This window comes from Sebastes umbrosus, chromosome 2, assembly GCF_015220745.1.
Source record: "Sebastes umbrosus isolate fSebUmb1 chromosome 2, fSebUmb1.pri, whole genome shotgun sequence".
Classification (NCBI taxonomy): Eukaryota; Metazoa; Chordata; class Actinopteri; order Perciformes; family Sebastidae; genus Sebastes; species Sebastes umbrosus.
In genome coordinates, this window is record NC_051270.1 from 9,942,334 (window position 1) to 9,963,111 (window position 20,778).

At 39.2% G+C, this 20,778-nt stretch overlaps 1 protein-coding gene and 1 long non-coding RNA gene across 3 annotated transcripts in view; one reads left to right on the forward strand and one right to left on the reverse strand.

The window, feature by feature from the left end:
* Positions 1-20,778, forward strand: part of LOC119504513 (carbohydrate sulfotransferase 8-like) — a 192,983-nt gene that overhangs the window by 23,568 nt on the left and 148,637 nt on the right. The gene's annotated exons all lie outside the window — the stretch shown is intronic.
* Positions 1,699-6,567, reverse strand: LOC119504521. The gene is made up of 4 exons (XR_005210581.1): positions 6,557-6,567; positions 3,895-3,903; positions 3,146-3,151; positions 1,699-1,847 (listed from the first exon to the last, which is right to left on the reverse strand). It is a non-coding gene; the product is annotated as an uncharacterized LOC119504521 (long non-coding RNA).

The following is a 20,778-nucleotide window of genomic DNA, read 5'->3' on the forward strand; positions in this document are numbered from 1 at the left end:
TTTCTACGACATAAAGCATATCAATAAATACCCCACTCGTGAATTTTGAAGCCTTCATATGTCTTAAAAAAGGTGGTTGCTAACAAGTGACTAAATTACTCATTTGACTCAGAGCTTATTTTCTGCAATAATCTAAAACCCAGTGGAAAAATCCAATTGGCTTTTTGTTGAGGGAACCCAGGGCGATGCTAACTTCCTGGTTGGCCTACAAAAACATGTCATCCCAGGAGCACTGATGTCGTATCGTAACTTCTTCTTCTAAAGCCTGGAGCACACAGCGCGCTTCATGCTCGCGTGATGGCAACGTCGCGTGTTGTTTTTTATTTCGGCGTCCATGTTAACAGGTTAGAGTGGACACACTGCCCGCATGAGACGCACGTCAGACGTGCGTCAGACGCACGTCAGACGCGCGTCTATTTTATAGAATAGAAGGCTCGCCTATTTTACACGCTAGCCGCTTACCTCTCGGCTGCGTCTCCCAGCAGCAACAGACAGTGAAGGTGATCTATTGACAGTATATGAACATCATACCAGCAAGATTACTACAGTTTCCATGTCTAGACATCTGTAGAATATGTCACTGACCATCAATATTTTACACTTCCTATCTAGATTTCAAAATAAAAGGCCTCTAGCGTTTTTAGTGCACAGAATCATTCATTCATTAACACAATGCTTTTATTCTGAAATACTCTAAATAAAGCAGTTGTCTGCTTGCAGGTTTCCATCAAGTTAATATAGTACAGGCTTTTAATTTTGTAAACACTGTAGTAGTCATAGCAGAAACCCTACATATGCTATAAATATAATAGACTGGGTTAATAGGTTATAAGAACATCAGGTGATGGGCAGTATTTTTCCGATGCGCTCTCTCTCTCTCTCTCTCTCTCTCTCTCTCTCTCTCTCTCAACAAACACCACCTAACTTTATTGTTCTTTCTTTTAGAGGTGTTATTTAATTTTTTTAAAGATATTTAATAATAATTTTCGTTTTCTAAAGGTTAACAAATAACGAAACTGTTTATTTTGCTTTGTTTTATAATAATAAAAAACCCCCACTTTACTTATATTTATCATTCTGAAATACTTCAGGTGTTTTTCTCCATCAAGGCGCAGTTCAGCAACAAGGTGGTGAAAAGCTCCAAGTTGCCTGAGATGTCGGAACATCAGCATTTATAATGTAAATTGCTGTCCCGCCCCAGATGTAAATTAAGTCGTTTTCGATAAAAGCCGCAACCTGGAATGCTGTAGAACAGGAACCCGAAACCCCCTGGAAATGTTGTTTAAAACTGTGCCAGTCAAAGTGAAGAGGGATTGCTGTAGGCTCTCTCTTACTACTAATGTATTTATTTATTTTTTTGTATTAATATATAGCCCACAGAAATCCCTCTTCACTGTCAATGAAGAGGGATTTATATATATATATGTATATATATATATATAGCCCATAGAAATCCCTCTTCACTGTCAATGAAGAGGGATTTATATATATATATATAAATCCCTCTTCACTGACAGAAAAGAGGGATTTCTATGGGCTATATATTAATATTTATGTATGAATTTATTTGCTTGTTTTTAATAATATTTACAAATTACCCTTTTTTGTCTTAAATAAATATAAATCACATTTATTATGAAGTTAAATGGCCATTAAAAGGCAAACTCTATGTAGAAAGAAAGGGCTGTCAGCAACAGCAAAAACACAGCTGACAGGTAGCTCCGAGACGCTCCCGAGACGTGGTTAACTCGCGTCTAGTGTGAACACCCTAGGTGGGCATGACGCGGCCACGACGTGACGCTGCCGTCAGGCGAGCCTGAAGCGCGCTGTGTGGCCCCAGCGTAACGCTGGTTGAAACATTTTTCTGTGAAGGCATATAAAGACTGAGAATCACTGTTGCATTCCTAACAAAGCAGGTTCAGCTGGAACTTGGCATAGATAATTGTCGGTTGCATTACAAGACAGGCAATACAAGATTTACACTCTCATTGTGGAGCGAAACATCAACAGGGCTGTATGACATGTAATGACATGAGACTGAATATAAACACAGAGCAAGCTAATGAACTATTCCAGTGCAGCAGACTTGGTATATAGGCTACTCCAGCAGTGATTTTTGAGAGCAGTGCACTTGGGTCAAGATTACGAGCAGATTCAACAGAACACAACTTGAGACGGCAGCTCAAAATAAATAAGCAAGAATCTGCTAGTGTGTTAAAGTCACAGATGTGCAAAGTACCTGCAATTGTGACTCATGGAAGCTGAAATCGCCGCGTACGACTGGCTGTGACCTTGCTGTCCACAAGCTTGCTTGTGATGAGTCTGACCTTGAAGTGCACTGAATGAAAGGCAACTGGGAGCAAAGGCCAGAGACAGCAGGGGTTGTCACTGCTGTCCAGTGCGAGGCTTTTCTCTTGCTAATTTCAGCCGTTACCAAACCGCTCGCTGTGTAATAACCCAGCTCTGGCACCATCAAAGCAAACAACACCAGTAGCTGCGACCACGTAATGAGGCTGGTCAGGGCGATTCTGAAATAGTAGCTAATAATTAGCTTGTTTTTCTTTCTTAAGTAGTTAGTCTGTCTGGGGTCCTTGGAGTGAGGAAGTACATCCAAAACACTGACCAGGTGGTGCAAGATCATTAAAAAAAGGCAAGACGGTGAAATGGAAAATGTATTGATTTTCCCTCAGTGGTTTATTCAGCAGTCTTTTAACTCCCGCTGGCAACCAAACATCAATAAAGAAGCTGTTACATTGTACATATTTGACATCTTGTAGATTTTATTATCAAATTCAATTGTGAACATCAATTTTATTTCCGCTACCTCCTCCTTTGGTTGTTTTTTAGTAAAATATTTATGCTATAACACATTGATGTAAAGTAAAGGGATCATCTCAGTCAGACTGAGATGATCCCTGGATGGATCCTCTCCGCTCAAAGGTTGCACATAGACCAGTGTCTTATTCCAAAATGCTCACATGAAAACTAAAGTACAGCAGACTTTACAACAACCATCACACAGTGAGGAGCACGTCAGCGGCAGACATCATCCAACAACCAAAAGATCGGTTTGATTCCAGCACCAGCTAATTTGCGTCCATCAACAGTCGTGTTCTGTCAAAGTGCCCTTTAACAACATGCTGACTGCCTGCTCCCTAACTCTACGCTATGAGGTGAAATGTAAAAATCCATTCTCATGAAAGCGAATGTTTTGGCACCAACAATCCTGAATATTTTCACATTTTAGCATATAAAACACTAGTGCAGTGCCCTTTCAAAATATGCCTGTTCAGAACGGGCCGAATGCTTGGCCTGTTGAAGACTTGAACTCATTGTACCCCAAAATAACATACAAAAGGCCCCCAATGCACTTACAAATATGCAACTCAAGTGTATACTACTTACTGTGTACTTCAACTTCAGAGGAAAACATTCTAGTACTACATTTTCCTGACAGAAATGTTTCTGGTTACGTTGCAGATTCAGATTTGACTCACAAATATACCAATTATTAATAGTTAATAGTTTCACGTCAGAAAAAAAGTCTTCTTCATCTACCACTGCCAATACTAATATTCACAGTTGGAGAGGGTGAAAAGTAAAGTTAGACGGCATTTGCCTGAGGCTCCCACATCACCAAATCCGCCCTTGAAAAACACACCCAGGTCCCAGTTACTCACGGTCGGAAACATCGGTGAAATACACATAGCGGAGGCAATTTCCAAATAGGATTATTAGTCGCTTGCTTTGACATAACCACTGCCGTTATAAAGTAGAGCATGGATTTAATTAGCAGAGGTATTCTGCTGGCGTTGACATTATTAGTGTTATAAGTTAGTATCAAGTCTGTCATCGGGTAAATACCGTCTAAGTCACAGGGGGAAAAATACACACGAGTCGCGGCTTATTCAGTCACACCGGTCAAATACACCCTGGTTTGATTCTGCTTCGTGTTGGCTATTCACTGATTCTGCTCGTGTTGACTCCAGGGAATGAAGAAGAGTTTGGTTGTAAAGTGAACGTCTTTGTCGTTGAATTGCTTTCTAATTCCTCGCTCTATAATTGTATGTGTATAATTGAACTGGTTTTACTGCTGTACATCATGAACTTGCTCTGCAGCGTTTCCCCAATGAGCAACATTTTACTAGCCAGAGACCTATCTGACAAATCAAGCACAGAAAATACTCTCTTCCTGTTTAAAATGAGGAGGAACTCAGAGTTATGAGAATGTGTATTTCTGGCAATAACATTGACTACACTCTAGTGATTTTTTTTAAGGGTTCCCCTTCTCTAAATTCCAGGGAACCTTCTTCTCCTTGCTTCTCTCGTTCATCCGATCCGATTTGATAGCCATTGTGAAATATACATTATCAAATGTATTCAATTCGCACCATCGTTTCTCCAGCTGAGGGGAATTAGAATGAATATATGCTACAAAATGTGATTTCTTTTTTAGGATTGGTTCCCATTGTTTTCATTTGTATGCCTATCTAACCAAAGAGGATAGAGGGAATTGTCTATTTATTAAGTTATGTGGTTTAGGTTAGTGACAATATATTTATGCATGCACATCATATTTTCTGGCTCCTATCGTTTCCAGAGCTGTGCCTGTGGGAAAAGGGCTACTTGGGCCTGACTGAGTAAGCATCTTATTCAAATCTCTGCAGTGAATACTCCATTGTCTGTTTGAATCCGAAGCTGTAATAAATTGACATTCATCATTTTCGCCCACCAAATGTATTGTTGCATGACATTTTATAGTCATCAATAAACATATCGTGGCATTCTTCACTGGCAGTGGCCAGGTATTGTGTTTAATGTAGAGTGCAACCTTTCAGTACTGTCAGTAGTAGGACAAATATTAGACCATAGCTTGATATCTTAATACAAAACCAAAATGTAAATGTCTAATTACCAAATGAAACGTTAGTTAACAGAGTACATATCAAGATAGAAGTTAAATAGTGCTGGAAGCGCTGCTTTATCAAAACAGTATGCTGAGATGGCAATTTGCAACAAAGATATTGTGTGATCATTGGACTTAGGGCTGCCTGTTGTTGGGTCCAACCACACCATTTACATTAAATTCAATCCTATGTTTATATACTATAGACATTGTAAACTGGAATTTTAATTCCTGTTTAAGTTTTGACCAATTTGTTGCTATATTAAAAAGGTCTACACTTGAATTGTAATTACTGTTAATTTTGAAGATTTTTTACCAAGTTGCTGGTGTACAATATATTATTTTAATTAAAATAACAATTTGTATATATATAAATCTATTGATATATTAGATGCATTTTGTTTAACAAAGTTCGGAAAGCAATGTTTAAGTCAAGCCTGATGTTGCCTCACACATAAAAGAATGATCCCAGTCACTTCCACACAGTGAGGCATACAGCTTAATAATTAACACTGGTATTGGATCGGTACTCGGTATCGGCGGATACCCAAAGCCCAGGTATCACGATCAGTATCAGGACACATTTTAGCCTTTAGTGTGTCACTTATATGCCGTGCAAAAAAAACTACAGTAACGATTATGTTTTGGCAACAAACCACCTCGTAGGTTCATTAAAGACTGAGATGTATTGTCCTCTCAGTGCATTGGCTCAGAGCTGTGCAATGTACATAAAGCAGTTCAAAATCAGCCTGTAACTTTTGTTGCCTCTCTTCTGACGGATCATCACTGTCAGCCGTCACATAAAGCAGAAATACCATAAAAAATAGTCTTTTAAAGTCATGACACTCCCCTAGGGGAATAATCAAAAATTTTAAAACATCCATTTTTGTGTGTCGTGTATCCTGCTGTGAACATACACTTTCAAAGGGAGAGAAATGTAATACACTTGTATTTTTTACAGATTCACGATGGTCTGCAAAATACATGTAAAAGATAACATGGAACATGAAATTGAACTACTCTGTAATATCAAATAGGATTGGAGCAAAGTTCTATATTTTTAGCAAATCAGTTTCTATTTCTTCTTTCAAAATGTTTGATAGAACAAGAAATACACCCAACCAAAACCAGTATTACTATTTTTGTCTGTACATTTGATGTGCACGCGTTGAATAAGAAAATAACATAAAGGTTTTGATGATGTATTGAGAGGTATGAAACCATTTATGTGGCCACTCATGCTCAATGATTAGCAATGCAAGCTGCATAAGAGGAAGGAAGGCATCAATGCCAAGTGGTAATACTACAGTGTAAATGTCCTTTAAACTTGTTGCATGTTTGTACTGTTTCTCATCAAATGATCAATGTCTGTGATGCTCTTTATTTGAAAATGTTACCTTGGTATTTCAGTCTGAAAAGGTCGTCTAGGACAAAAACGGGCAGGGCCGTCTCCAATCTGAGCACGCTTTAAGCATCCGTATGAGCCAGCTGTATCTTAGCAACGCTTTTATTTTAAGACCTCTATCTTGCTTTGAGACATCTAAAACTAAGAAGTAATAAGAAAGTAAAAGAACAAGTAATTTCTGCTAAATTCAATTTCAAATTAGTATTGCAATTTAATTCCTGACAAAAGAGAAACTGCACCGAAACAGGTTAAGGTTGTTATTCTGAAACAATTAACATAGTGAATTCATAAACTATCTCTTTTGTAACTGTGTAGTCTTGGTTTTCTCAGTTTTACAGATAAAAGAAATGCTTTGACACTTTACCAGGAGGGAGTGACATACAGTTTTTATAAGATTATTTCCAAGCAAAAGTGTATAAAAACATCAGTATATTTTTTCATATGTTTTTGTGTGAAAGTGATGGATGTGGCAGCATACTTTAATCATGTCACTTTTATAAGGTGATCCAGTGTTCACACCTAGAGACTCCGCAGAAGCAGAAATGTAAAAGTAACAAAAATAACTGCTGCCAACAACCGTAAAACATTTGACACTGATCACAAAATCATACAAAATCTCAGTATGCGGGATTGAATCAGCCATAAATGGCTTGTAATTACATTATTCCCATGATTAAAGAAAGAAATGACAATAATTAGATTGTTGTCTGTATGCAAATGGAGACACTGTTTGTTTAGAGGTGTACCGCTTCTAGATTGCTTCTGAGTCCCAACGGTTGTGTTAATCCGCATTAATGTTGTGCCTCTTCGCTCCATACGTCTGAGGAAATGTGAAGAAAGGTCATCTTTCGGTTATTTGCACTTAATGTTAGAAAGCTGGATGCATAGATCTAGGGTGACATTCTTGTCTCCATGTATGTTAGTATATGATCATGCTGCTGTAGTTGCTGGTATGTCTTAGACTCAACTGAGACACAATGATTCCTTTTTCTGCATCAGGAAAAAATATAAGGTTTTAATCCACAGGGATTTGGGGGTTGAACATCACACCTTGCCACTCACAGCATTCATATCGGAAAAGCTGGAAAATCACTGTAACTATACAACCGCTGTACAGATACTTGTGGCAGCTGCCAATTCTCTGGTGCTTGCTGTTGTTTCCCTTTTCCCTGGTGTTTTTTTGGTTGAGTTGCTGAGTGATTAGAGGGTTATTCAGTTCACCTGTTGCGCAGGGTGTGGGGACTGGCTCTTAAATGATAGTTGAGAGCAGCTTGGTGCATTCCCCTCTTGGCCAATCAGGGTGTAACGACGCCCTTTCTGTAGGGCTTAAAAGAGGAGGGAAACTGCACCCCCAGTGTCATTCTGATCTCTCCTTCACTCAATGCAACATGTGTTATCAGCTTTACCAGAAACTCTGGTCTGTTTTGGGCCCTTTTAGGATTCTGTGATCTTTGTGTTTTGTTTGTTGAGAGTGTTGACTCCTAGTTGGGGAAACAAGTTAAGTGCCAACCAATTGGGTTACCTGCACTGGGACGTTTAGGTACTATTTGTGCAACGATCTGGCTTGCCTTACAATAGCCTAACGCCTGCAGGCTGTATTTTTGTATTCTATTCATTTGTTGATTTTCAATGAAACCCTTTATACCCATTTCTTTTAGTGTATTTTATTTGGGAAAACTTTAAAGGAGGGTAAAAGGAAAAACACAAACCAATATTTCAGTTTCCTTAATTGTTTGTTAATATAGAGGCATTTGTTCATTATTATTATTAAGAAGGCATTTTATTTTATATTATTATGTGGATGGGAACTGTTTTTCAGTCTTCTGACTGAACAACTAAAGTCTGGGGAACTCAGTACCGCCACATACTATAGATCAATACATGTAGTTGGTGAAACCCGTTGTATTCTCTTCCAAGAAGCAGCCTCTCTCCAGTGCTGCTGAACCCTTAGAGACACAAACTCGCCATTTCCTCTTTGCTCATGTATCTTTTATGACACAGTTCAAGCATTATACAGGTGTTTTTGCACGCTTTATCCCACTTGGCTGAAAAAGTGTGCTGTGGGCTGTTCTGTGAGCTGTTGTGATGTGCTGTGGGAACCTAGACGTCCAAGATTTGACAGCTGGCTGATGAACAGCAGCCTTTGTGGATGAATCTTTCAAATTCACATAATCCCTTTTGACAATGATTACTTTTTCTTTGTTTTTCTGGTTTGATTTTCTGACCGCATAGCTTTTGACGAAACGCTGTTTGGCACCATAGGCTGTATAAAAGAAGTGGACATAGTCACCATGACGTCACCCATTGGTTTGTTGATTAACTATGGTTTTGAAGCCTAGAGTTTGGCATTTTGGCTGTGGCCATCTTGGTTTTTGGCCACCGACATCTTGGTTTTTTGCAACCAGAAGTGACACGAGAGGTTGGAGCTAAGTACAACCGAACGCTGAGTAAGACATTTTTAGGCGACAAAAATGTTACAGTTAACTTTCATGAACTGAAAACACACTATGAAAGGGTTAAAGTACTAAGATGAAAACACGGACAACTCCCGGACCGGACAACGTCGTGGTAGCGACCTGTCAATCACAAGTTAGCTATGTCATCTATTTGACTCTAAATGGGACCATAATTTACGAAATGAACATCATGTTGTATTGAAGAAGACTTGAAACTAGCGATGAGAAACCATAAACTCATGTTTACAATGTTTACTGAGGTAATAAACCAAGTGAGAAGTAGGCTCATTTTCTCATAGACTTCTATACAATCAGACTTCATTTTGCAACCAGAAGAGTCGCCCCCTGCTGGTCACTTCCGCATTGGCTTCACTTTTCAGAACTGGAGGTTGCCGCCTGTTTGGCAGTTGACTCTGAGATTCTCCAGAGCTTCACAGCAGTTCATGAATGCACCGCAAACACATTACAGAGAATTTAGTTAGAACGATAATTTTTTTTTCTTTTTGTTTTAAATCATTTTACTTTCTTTTTTGGGCTGGGTTATTATGGGATGGCTTCTGAAGCCTGCTCTGTGTTTTATAATCTTACCTGCGCAAACTGTTCTTTCTTTTTTCTCATCTGTTCCGGCCTGCATTGTTGTGTAACTTCTCTATGTTACCATTAGGCATGCAGACTAATTAACCACCTCACATTTCTCACTCTTATTTTATTCTTATTAACAAAGTTGTCTGTTTAGTTTCACTACTGATACATTTGCAAAGATATATTTTGACCTTGCTTATAGAAAAATCTTGAAATGCCTGGTTGTTTATAAATTCATGAGCAGAGAGCAAGGTTTTTGCTTCACAAGTACTTTTTTTCACTGTCTCTCTCTTTCTATCATCTGTGTCAATTGAAACATTTGATTGAAGAATATTGTAGCTTGAGGATAACACATCACTGCATTGCTTTTGTCTAGCAGAGGGCCCGGTAAGCCATGGCTCCCTCGGGACTTGAGCATACGTGATGTGGTGTGCACACTAAGTGATATTGACAGACATTGTCAACATACTGTACATATTTCACATTGTAAAGGGCATACAGCTTTTCTCAGCAATAGGAAGTGTGTTATGCTCTGGTACCACTGAAAGCACGGGCCCATAACACCTCCTGATATTTGAATTTGGAAATTAGAGGGCAGTATTTCCAACCTGATCCGCCAGATGGTTTGAACCATCTGAGAAGCTGTCAGTGGAAACTGTTTGGAAAAGGGCAGGCACTTTCAAAAGATACTTGGCAGGTGATTGGACAAACAATCTGTCAATCAAACTCTTGCCAAAGCCAGTCGGGAGAAGAGCGAAAACATCAGTGCTGTTCTTTGCTCTTCTTTCAGTGAAGAAATACTCTCCAGTTCTGATATAACTGATGCTATTGCAGCATCTACGCTAACCTCTTCAGGAGCCGCCATTGTTGTTTAGAACAGTCGTCTCTCCTCCATGTCATCACACACACCTAAGCCACACTCGTAGCTGCCAGTAGCGCCTCACAGGACGCTGATTGGTCCGTGCTCTGGCTTGCCGGTCACAAACGCATTACTTGAAGCTTGACAAGATGGATTTTCGTGTAAGATGTGATCTCGCAATTCCCGCATGATCTTGTGATATCACCAGAATCCAGCTTCCGTGCAAGGTAACAGTATTTCAACATGGTGGCTGGGAATCTGGGCAAAGAAATAATAATAAAATTAAAGCTGCAAGCAGCATTGAACGGGCCCTCGCCCCTTTGCGCATGTCGGGGGTACCCGCTACCGTGCATTTCCATGAAAGTCGGACACTGCACGCAACAGTTAGAGGGTATTTTTTGTGTGGAGCGCGTGGCGCTGTAAATGACCTGTTGAGAACCTCTGGGGCATCCTTAAAAGGCACTTCTATAAGGGTGGGTGGCAGTATACAACCATTTCTTGTTGCCAGTAGCTGGCGCTATCAGCATAACTCAATAATGGAACGTATATGTCTTCAGGCCAAGACTCTTATCCAGTTTATGAAGTTTGGGGTAGATTGGAATATGTAGAGTCAAGTTACAACAGCCTCCTGTGTCATGTCGTATGCCTCGAATGGTTGAGGTTTCCCAACCATCCATCTACTATGTCTGACTTAAAAAGCAGAACACCACATCAATGACTATACTATTTCAGTCACAAGGGGATAAGTGGAGGCACATTCACTGAAAATAATGTAAAATGAAAAGAGAACGGCTGAATGTATTTGTTAAAATAACACAGCAATTTACATCGCAGACAAACATGCAAGGTTCGTAGTCGCCGGCTTCATGAATTATTGGTGGGAGGAATTTTAAAACCACTCTTAATGCACCTTTAAACCAGCCAACCCACAGGGGACCTTAGGGTTCCTGTCTGTCTCAGTAATGGTTATTGACTTGAGCTAAACCTCACATGCCCTGCACAGGGCCCTTTGCAAGTTGTGTAGTGGATATTCCACTGCATTCAATTTGATTGTGATCTATTGGAGCTGCCAACTCTGATCACCTCAATAGGTGCTTGCAAAAAGCTGTTGTTCCTGCACATTCCAGTGATTTCACAGCAGGAGAGGAGGAAACACAATATTCCCAATGTTGTTTGTATCTGGGATCTATGGATTTCATTATCCGAAACGTCTTTGACTTGTTTTCTGTGAGGTTTGCTTCTATGATTGTTCCAGAAAACTCTCTTAACTGCACAAGCTTGTCATAAATCGCTTGTTTTGACTTGATAAACACCACCTGTTCATGAGGAGGCGTGCACAAATTCTCTTAAAATCAGTCCTACAGTAGGTGCCACTTCAGAACAAATCTGTTCACACAAGTGGTTCTTTACACCTCAAAGTCAAAATAAATTTAACATTTTCCTGTATCAAAATTTGTAATAAAAATTATAGTCTCACATTGTAGCCTGTATAAAATATCAAATATCTAAATATTAAAGCAAACTGTAAAAGTATATACCCATTATACAGCTAAACAGTACACTACAAGATGTTTCTGAAAACATTTGAGGCGATAAATAGGCATTAAAGTAACAGAATATTGATTCATATTTGATCAGCGCTGCCTAGTTTGACCGTTTGATCGGAGTTTGGGCGTAATTGACAGCTGCTCAAAGACGGCAAGTCTCCAACTTGGCGCTGATTGGCTGTTTTCCTCCGGTCTGTGAAATCTTGCAGATGCCATTAGTAGCACCGGAGGACACCGAAGTACACAGAGGCACATATTTTGTTTTTCAGATTACCCGTCTCATGCACTGCTGTCAGGATATAGTGACCGTTTTATAAAAATAACTTTTTTTAAAATCATATTTGCTCCAATTCTACCCACTGCTCCTTTAAGTTATGAGATTATCACGCTATCACAATTCTGTCTCTTTGTTTATTTGCGTAACTCCAAATGATGCCCAAATAATTAATCTTACATTAATACAGACTAAATTTGTTAAATCAAACATAAAACCAATAACAAACAGAATATCAAAGGACTGTGGTTCTGGCCTTGTTCGTTAATTAGATGTGGATTTCGCCCCCTACATTTTCTATTGAAGGACAGGAACTGCATGTACTCTTCCAAGGTCCAATTGTCCTCAGACAAGGACTAGAGACAAACATGAAAGGAATTCAAAAAGGGAAATGCATTTGAGTTTTATTCATTGTTTATGTTCATTGTAGTGTCCCTCCGTAACATGAGTTGGTCACGTCAATCGCATGCTGATTGGACACATCTGTGAGGGAAAACCAGCTTTCTATTTAATTACATTCTAATTAGCATTATGGTATTCAGTGGTACAATCATTTCATTGAGAGCTGAGAGCATTATTCACTCAAGAACAGAACCAAAGAGGACAGCTTTATAGATGCCTCGGTACAGAGCGTTGAGTGTTCTCTCCCATGCCAATGGGGGCTTTTACGGTTTTCAATTGCTATTCTCAATGAACAGGATGTAGGCACGTTGCATGGGATCCTGACGTTCCGTCTAGACATGCTTGCATGTAATTAATGGATACGGAGGCTATTGTGATGGTTTTGTTATTTCAACTTGATCGACTTGTTTTCCTCTCTTCAGTGGCAAGAATCACAAGGGAGCTAAGAAACCAATGGTTTTACCACCCAGCTTTCCACTGAAATCAAAGAATAAGAAAATCACATTAAAAAAATATATACCAGTAACCTTCCACAGAATTAATAAAGCAGACAAGCATCTAGTAGATCAGAAGGATGTGTTGTGACCTGACCTCCCTCCTGGCAATCTGCAAAACCCTTTGACAATTAAATTTAATAGGTGAGGAAAAATGAGTGGGATGTTTTTGTATGTGTGTTTTACCCACGTGGAGGACTTGGGCGGAAACATATTTGTAAGACTGTTGGAGCTAGATATGTAGGAATTACGGCTGGACTACTGAACGGGCCGTGGCTGTTAATCGATTGACAGCCCTATATATTACCCAATCATGTTTTAAAAAACCTTGTTGTCAATATCTAGAAAACTGCAAATATTTAATAAATAGAGTCAAGTCCTTTCGAGTCATCTGTCTCAAGTCTAAGTCAAGTCTCAAGTCATGAATACCACGTCAAAGTCAAGTTGAGTTTTTCATCGATGTTAGTCAAGTAAGTCTAAAGTCCTCTAATTTGCGACGCGAGTCAAGTCATGTGACTCGAGTCGCCCACCTCTTCCTGATACTCCCTGCAGGGCGTAGTTATACTAGAGGTCAAACCACCATTTAACATGAATACTGGCCTTCCATGGTAATGCTCACCCAACTTCTGGCACATTTCACTGTGTATTGATAACTGTAAAAAAATGTAATGCTGTGTTGCCATCACAGATGATAATGATACACACACATCATCCTCAGTTACAGATTGAGAATTAGTTTCATCAGCCAAAGTGTGCTTGTATTTACATTTTAGGCATTCTAATGCAGCTAATCCAATTTAAATTCCTAGATTAATATGATTTGTTGTTGGACTTCTTTCAGGCATTGAATCAAGGCCAAAATATTGTGTAATTGTGTTATCCTTAATGCACCACTGACGACAGAGTGTATCTGTCATGTATATTTATGGAATATATTTATTTCTTGTGTGCTTCTCACTAATACCAGTTAGCAGGTGTCCAGGAGATCCCTGTATGAATGAATCCATCTGTATCTTCCTGATGCAAATTACACGTTGACTTACAACACTGTTTGTGTCATGTATGTACAGAAAAGAGCAATGGTGTATCATACTAATCACAAACCAAGCATCTGTTTGTTGATTTTATTTGAGACATTCAGAGAAATGTGATGTGGCCATGCACACGTGTGTTTTGTGTCATTAAATTTTACACTCCAAACATTCACATTTGACTGTACAGCTGATTCCTTTAAAGGGGACATATCATGCTCATTTTCAGGTTCAAACTTGTATTTTGTGGTTTCTACTAGAACATGTTTACATGCTTTAATGTAAAAAAAAACACACATCCTTTTTCTCATACTGTCTGTCTGAATACACCTGTGTTCACCCTCTAACTGAAATGCTACGTTCTAGCGCCTGTCTCTTTAAGACCCCCTACTAAAAAAGCCCAGTCTGCTCTGATTGGCTCGTGAGAAAAATATGGTGCACCTTTGCAAAGGTAGTTCTCATGCCGAGGGTGGAGATCATAGACTATATTTAAAAGATGGACGACACGACAGCTCCCCAAAAGTGAAGCCAAAACATCTTGATCGCCCCCCTGGTGGCTGGCTGCAGTATAGGTCACAAGTTCTGCCTCCTCCATGTAAGCAGATGGGACATGGGCCAAACTAAAAAGTCAAAGTACACGTCAAATCACGTCATTTTAGGTAGTTCTTACAGTACAGTATGTTCAAGTGTTAATTTTTCTGACAGGTTTTGTTTTAATTAGTTATCTGATGCTATAAAAAAGGGGGTGAGACGTCATGATTGGCAGCTGTGATTCTCTCTCGCTAACAAGCTGCGGCCGTGCTCGGCTCATGATTGGCTCAGGAAGGTGTGTGGGCGGGTGACCTCGATACCGTGGCTCCACCCCCCCAATCACTACTGCGCAGTCTCTGGCTGTGCTTGAATCTCCAGATGGCAGCTCTCGTTTCCGGGATATTTTGGCTTCACTTCTGTACAGTGGGAGGAAGTGGAGATGCGTCGTCCATCTATGGTAGAGATATTCAGATCGAGAGCGATATATATCCTAATGAGCCTGCATGTGTCATAGGAAAGGGAGCTAACTCTGAATGGCTTGTTGAATCACATTTTCTGATCTAGGCAGCCCACAAAAACTGTCTTACTTCACAGTTTGTGGGTTGGTAGGAACTCCAGATACCCAAATGTATGTGCACAAGCACCGAAAAAGTGAGTTTCTTTTCATGATATGTCCCCTTCAAATCCAACCTTGCTCTTGATTACTCGCTCCCCCCTTTGACAGGCCCAGAGGCAGAAAATATTAGGAAGAACACCTCAATGCTGAGTTGCAGCAACATTGCACCATCTGTCTCTCAGTATGTCAAAGCGTAAAAGTTCCTCAGCCTGTCTCCTCCCTTCCACCTCTTTCTTCCTTCCATGATCGAAGCGCCTTTAATCCTTGATAATAAACAGTGCATACTGTCGATTTCGGCTGATTTCACGTGATTATTCTGTTCATGGAAGAGCAGGCCTTCTGCACATCGCTTTTAATTAGCTGTGAGTTGTTGGTGAGTGTCAGTGCACCATTACTAAGAAGAGGCCATTGAGTGTAATTATAGGAGTTTTTAAATGGTGATTAAAGCATTAGAAAAAACAGCCTAAACGTCTGCAGAATGAGCCATGTGTTTGGTGTATCAGAGTCAGGAGTGTTGCTGGCATAGAAAATGGGATGTAGCTCTGACCCTATGAGTAGTGGCCAATCAAACTAGAATAGTTTTTTTTAATCTGATTTTGAAATGAATAACTGCTGCCAAAAAGCTTGTAGACAATACAGAAACCACACACATACAAAAACATCCCATGCTATCCAGAGAGATAGATCTCCCCCCCTATGTTCTACCAAATAGGCTTGCATGTAACTTATCTACTCTCCTCTGCTGGTCCCTATATAAATAGAAACTAATCTGTAGCCTCATCTGAGAGGTGAGTAGTGGAGCACAGCAGTGCCCTGTGGCAGGTATTGGGCTGACATGATATGGCGAGGATGTGTTGTATTTGAGCATGTCTGATTGTGCTGGAGCTGTCATCACCTGCTCTGCCTGAGCTGGTAGCTATCCTGAGGCCAGTGTGCCAGGTCACCGTCACACAGCTTTCACATTTGTGAGGGAGTCGGGAGATGCTCTTGGCGTGGCAGTACTATGGTAGCCGTTACTGCACTGTAGGTAGGAGTGGAAGCAACGGGTTACATTTACTCTCATTACTGTAACAAAGTCGTTGTGTGGACTTGCACTTTTCTACTGTAACCTTTCCATCCCTGACTGTAGGTTGTAGCGGGCTCAGATTTAAAGCTAGAGTGAAGATACTGACATCATATGAAACTAGAAAAAGCTAATGAATCCATTGGTACCAACTGTGTCATACTAGCTTGTTGAGAAGGAGGCTAAATAACGCTTCAAACTTATGCTAAATTTTAATGAAAAACTGTCATGGCCATTTTCAAAGGGGTCCCTTGACCTCTGACCTCAAGATATGTGAATGAAAATGGGTTCTATGGGTACCCACGAGTCTCCCCTTTACAGACATGCCCACTTTATGATAATCACATGCAGTTTTGGGCAAGTCATAGTCGAGTCAGCCCACTGACACACTGACAGCTGTTGTTGCCTGTTGGGCTTGAGTTTGCCATGTTATGATTTGAGCATATTTTTTATTCTAAATGCAGTACTTGCGAGGGTTTCTGGACAGTATTGTCATTGTTTTGTGTTGTTAATTGATTTCCAATAATAAATATATACATAGATTTGCATAAAGCAAGCATATTTGCCCACTCCCATGTTGATAAGAGTATTAAATACTTGACAAATCTCCCTTTAAATTACATTTTGAACAGATAAAAAAAATGTGTGATTAATTTGTGATTAACTATGGACAATCATGCGATTAATCATGATACAATATTTTATTGCGATTAATCATGATTAAATATATAATATATTTTTATTGACAGCCCTAATATATGTGTATATATGTGACTATTTATTCATTTGGCTTTATTCACTAAAGTAGAGTGCTGTTGGGATTGGATCCAGGAACAGCTGTGTTTAGTGTATAGTAAAAATTTGCCCCACAGGAAAACAGAGGAATGCGTCACATGCGCTCCTGAGCTCATCAATCGTCACTTTACTGCTTTACAACCTGTTACACCTGTGTGTATACAGTATATACCCTATACGCCACACAGGTGCCGACAGACAATACACGGCTGGATCCTGTGCATTGTCTCTGTGCACTGCCTGCCTGCACCTGTGTCTGATCGGACTTGAAGCTGTTGTTGTCACTCACTCACGTTGTTCCCTCCTATCTAGATCCTTGCTTGTGTTGAACAAATTCTCAGATGTACGTCGCTTTGGACAAAAGCGTTTGCTAAATGAAATTGTAGAATATACATACAGTATTTGTTAATTCTCTATACATACTACATTACTGTTTACACCTCTGTGTACATATATTACTTTTCATCATGCATATACCTACTACATCCTGTTTACTTTCAGTTTTCCCATCTGAAATATTGTCGTCAACAAAATTACAAATTTACATTACAATTTATATTTACTTTTATTTATTTTAACTTCATTATTGTATGCCTTGCTTTATCATTTTGCTTTTACATTTACTTATCTGATTTCCTCTTTAATATATACAGTACATATTTTATCAGCATTGTTGAAAGAACCTGAGACCAAAGGTTTTCATTGCCAATGACTGCTTTGCTGGAAGTGACATGTGACAAATAAAGAACCTTGAACCTTGAGAAATGTATCAAGTGAAAACCAGATGTCCACACTTTCTGATCCCAAGTAGCGTTTATCAGATGTGTACCATCCATTGGTTGGTCTTTGATTCACAGAAAAGGTGTGTGAATGCATTGCTTTGCGTAGTTTTAGATGTGTAAATTGCACATTTTTTGTTGCCTGTTTTCTACAGCAGCTGATTGAAAATTTCTAAATATGACCACTATCATCTCAGCGTGAGAGGGACAAAATCTTTGCACAGTGAACAGTTGGTTCTGTAGTTTGTTGTAATAATAATGCATTATGAATTCAGGAGTCCTTTCAGCATCCTAGCACCATTGTATGTTATTGCCTCACATTTACATTACAAAGAATGTAGTCAGGGTATTGTGTGCGTTTGCATTCCCTTCTTGCTGCTGTATAGGAGAACCTTCTTTCTAAACATCTATAGACCTTTTCTATCGGTAAGCTAGCAGGGTTGATGGCTGATCCCCTACACTGACGGTTAAGGCTCATCGCAGTAGTGCAGCGAACGCATTAATTCATCCCAGAGATCACCGGCTGTCATAAATAAAGACAATTAGCAATTCTTTGAACGTGATCCTATACCGGCTCCCATTCAAATTCCCCTGCACGTAATCATTAATTTATGAAACAGGCCTGGCAACGGCTTCCATTTCCTTTTTGTGTACTAGCCAACACTGTTCACTGACACACTGGAGGGATTAGACATGAATGATATTTAAAAAATATCCCAGAATATTTTCTAGGACATCTGAAATGCTCTCAACCTTTGGGAGGAAGCAGGTGATCGGATATGCAGTGAGATAATGAAAACGGATTTAGTTTGCTTTCTTTGCCAACGCATGTTGTGAGACATTCAGCCCACATGCAGTGTTGGATTCATGCATGTTAGCTGCTATATATATATATATATATATATATACACTGCTCAAAAAAATTAAGGGAACACTTAAATCACAAATCAGATCTTGATGAACGAATTATTCAAGTTGAAAATCTTTATTAATGTACATTTTTTACATAATTTGTTGAGAACAAAATGATCTAACAACGGTCAATGGAAACCAAAATCATCAACCTATGGATGGACGTATGGATGTGCCATCCTGGAGGAGCTGGACTAACTGTGCAACCTGATTGGGCTGCAGTTACCGCCTCATGCTACAAGTAGTGACAAGGACACTAGCAGAACACAAAACTAGAGATGAATCAGTCAGGAAGGATAAGGAGAGAGCAATTGTCTGTGGCCATCACATGCAAAACCATTCCCTTTGTGGGGGAATATATATATATATATATATATATATATATATATATGTACATATAATACTGGGATGAAACAACTTAAGGAGATGCAAAACAAAGAAGAATGAAGGTCACACATTGTAACCATTGTCGTATGACGTGGAGGTGGAGCCCGGTAACAGCCCTTAGGTTAGCACTATAGAGCAGTGCATTTCAATTTGTAAAGGGCTATACTATCTAACAAAAGGAGGACAGTATCGGGTTTTTCCCCTGATAATTCCACCCTATTTGTTGGAGGGTATAAACATGCACATTTTAATTCCCTGCTCCACAGGGCTGACCTGTAGAGGCTTTTGGTTTCTCAAACTTCTCAAATACAGGGGAGAACATTTTCCAAGGACCCCCTCTTAATCATAATGCCGATTAAGCATAACGCTTACTGCCATTTATACTCTTAGATCCCATTGGGGATATTTATATTCTAAAACTTTTCAACCTAAATACACCAGACTTGTTTCATAGTGATAAACAGAAACACATTTTAATTTGAATCATATTGAGATAAAATGAGATAATCCTTTATTAGTCCCACAGCGGGGACATTTGCAATGTTATTGAATGTTAATACCACTTGTATACCTTTAAACAGAGGATGATTTTATTCAAATTGCATTTGGACTCAACTTGACAGCATTTATAGCTGAAATTTCAAGTAATTGATCTTAAAAGCTTTCAGAAAATGAACAGTAGCAGGACTGGCATTATCCTAATAAATCCAGATATTTAAACTTACCAGCCTAAAGCTGACTGTCAGTAAGTGCTTCAACTTAAAAATAATGAACTTACAAGACAACAACTTATGAGACATAATAGTGCATGGGAATGGCCATCATAAAGACCCAAAAACAGGTCTATTGTGGGTCTAAGTGGGTTAAGGAAATCATTTCCAAAGTCCTGTATAGTAATATAATCAGTAACTGTGTCTAAGTAATACATTATCCATTCACTTTTTATCCAAAACCTGATTGAACATTGTTTAAAACATACTGTGTGGTAGATGTTTTATTTTGAGAACAAAAGTTTGAATTTAATCAGATATTGTTGGCAAAGTTTAGAAAAGCTATCAGAGTTCTTTAATGGTCGGTGAAGACATGTATATAAACAGCACATCCGTTCGATTGGCATGATTCTCATTTGCTTGAAACTAAAAGCACAACTCTTTGATGTGTATTATACATGAACATCAAACACAGAATCAGCTCCATTACCACTCTGACACAGAAGCTCTTTTTCCTGCATAAAATGGGACATTTATTATGTTATGTCATTTCTTGGCATATACATCTGTTTGGAAGTAAAGTACAAAGGCGATGTCTTTAAAATGAAGCGTTGTTTGATCATAATGAGATGTTTGTGTCAAGTTGTGGCAGTTGCAGTGATTTTGTTTGTATCGTTTGTTTCATTATTTCGGATAAAGTTGGCTGAGAATGCATGATTCTGTTTCAACTGCTTCATACTTAAAATACTGTGGTTACACACAGACACAGCCTTCCTGTGCAAGACAGAGCCCCTGTGTTGCTGCAATGTTTTGAAAGAATTGAACTGTGAAATATTTCAGGTTTTAGACGGCATCTGAACACTGGGACTGTGCTTATTAGAGAAACAAACCAATCCGGTAAGAACTGCTACGCTCCGTTCTCTAGCTGTTCAACTTAATAGCAGTTTATGACAAAGTTTATGACAGTATTCTCATAAATGGGCTGGAGCATATCTGTTTGGTCTTTAAAGTGGGCTACTGCAGCTCAGA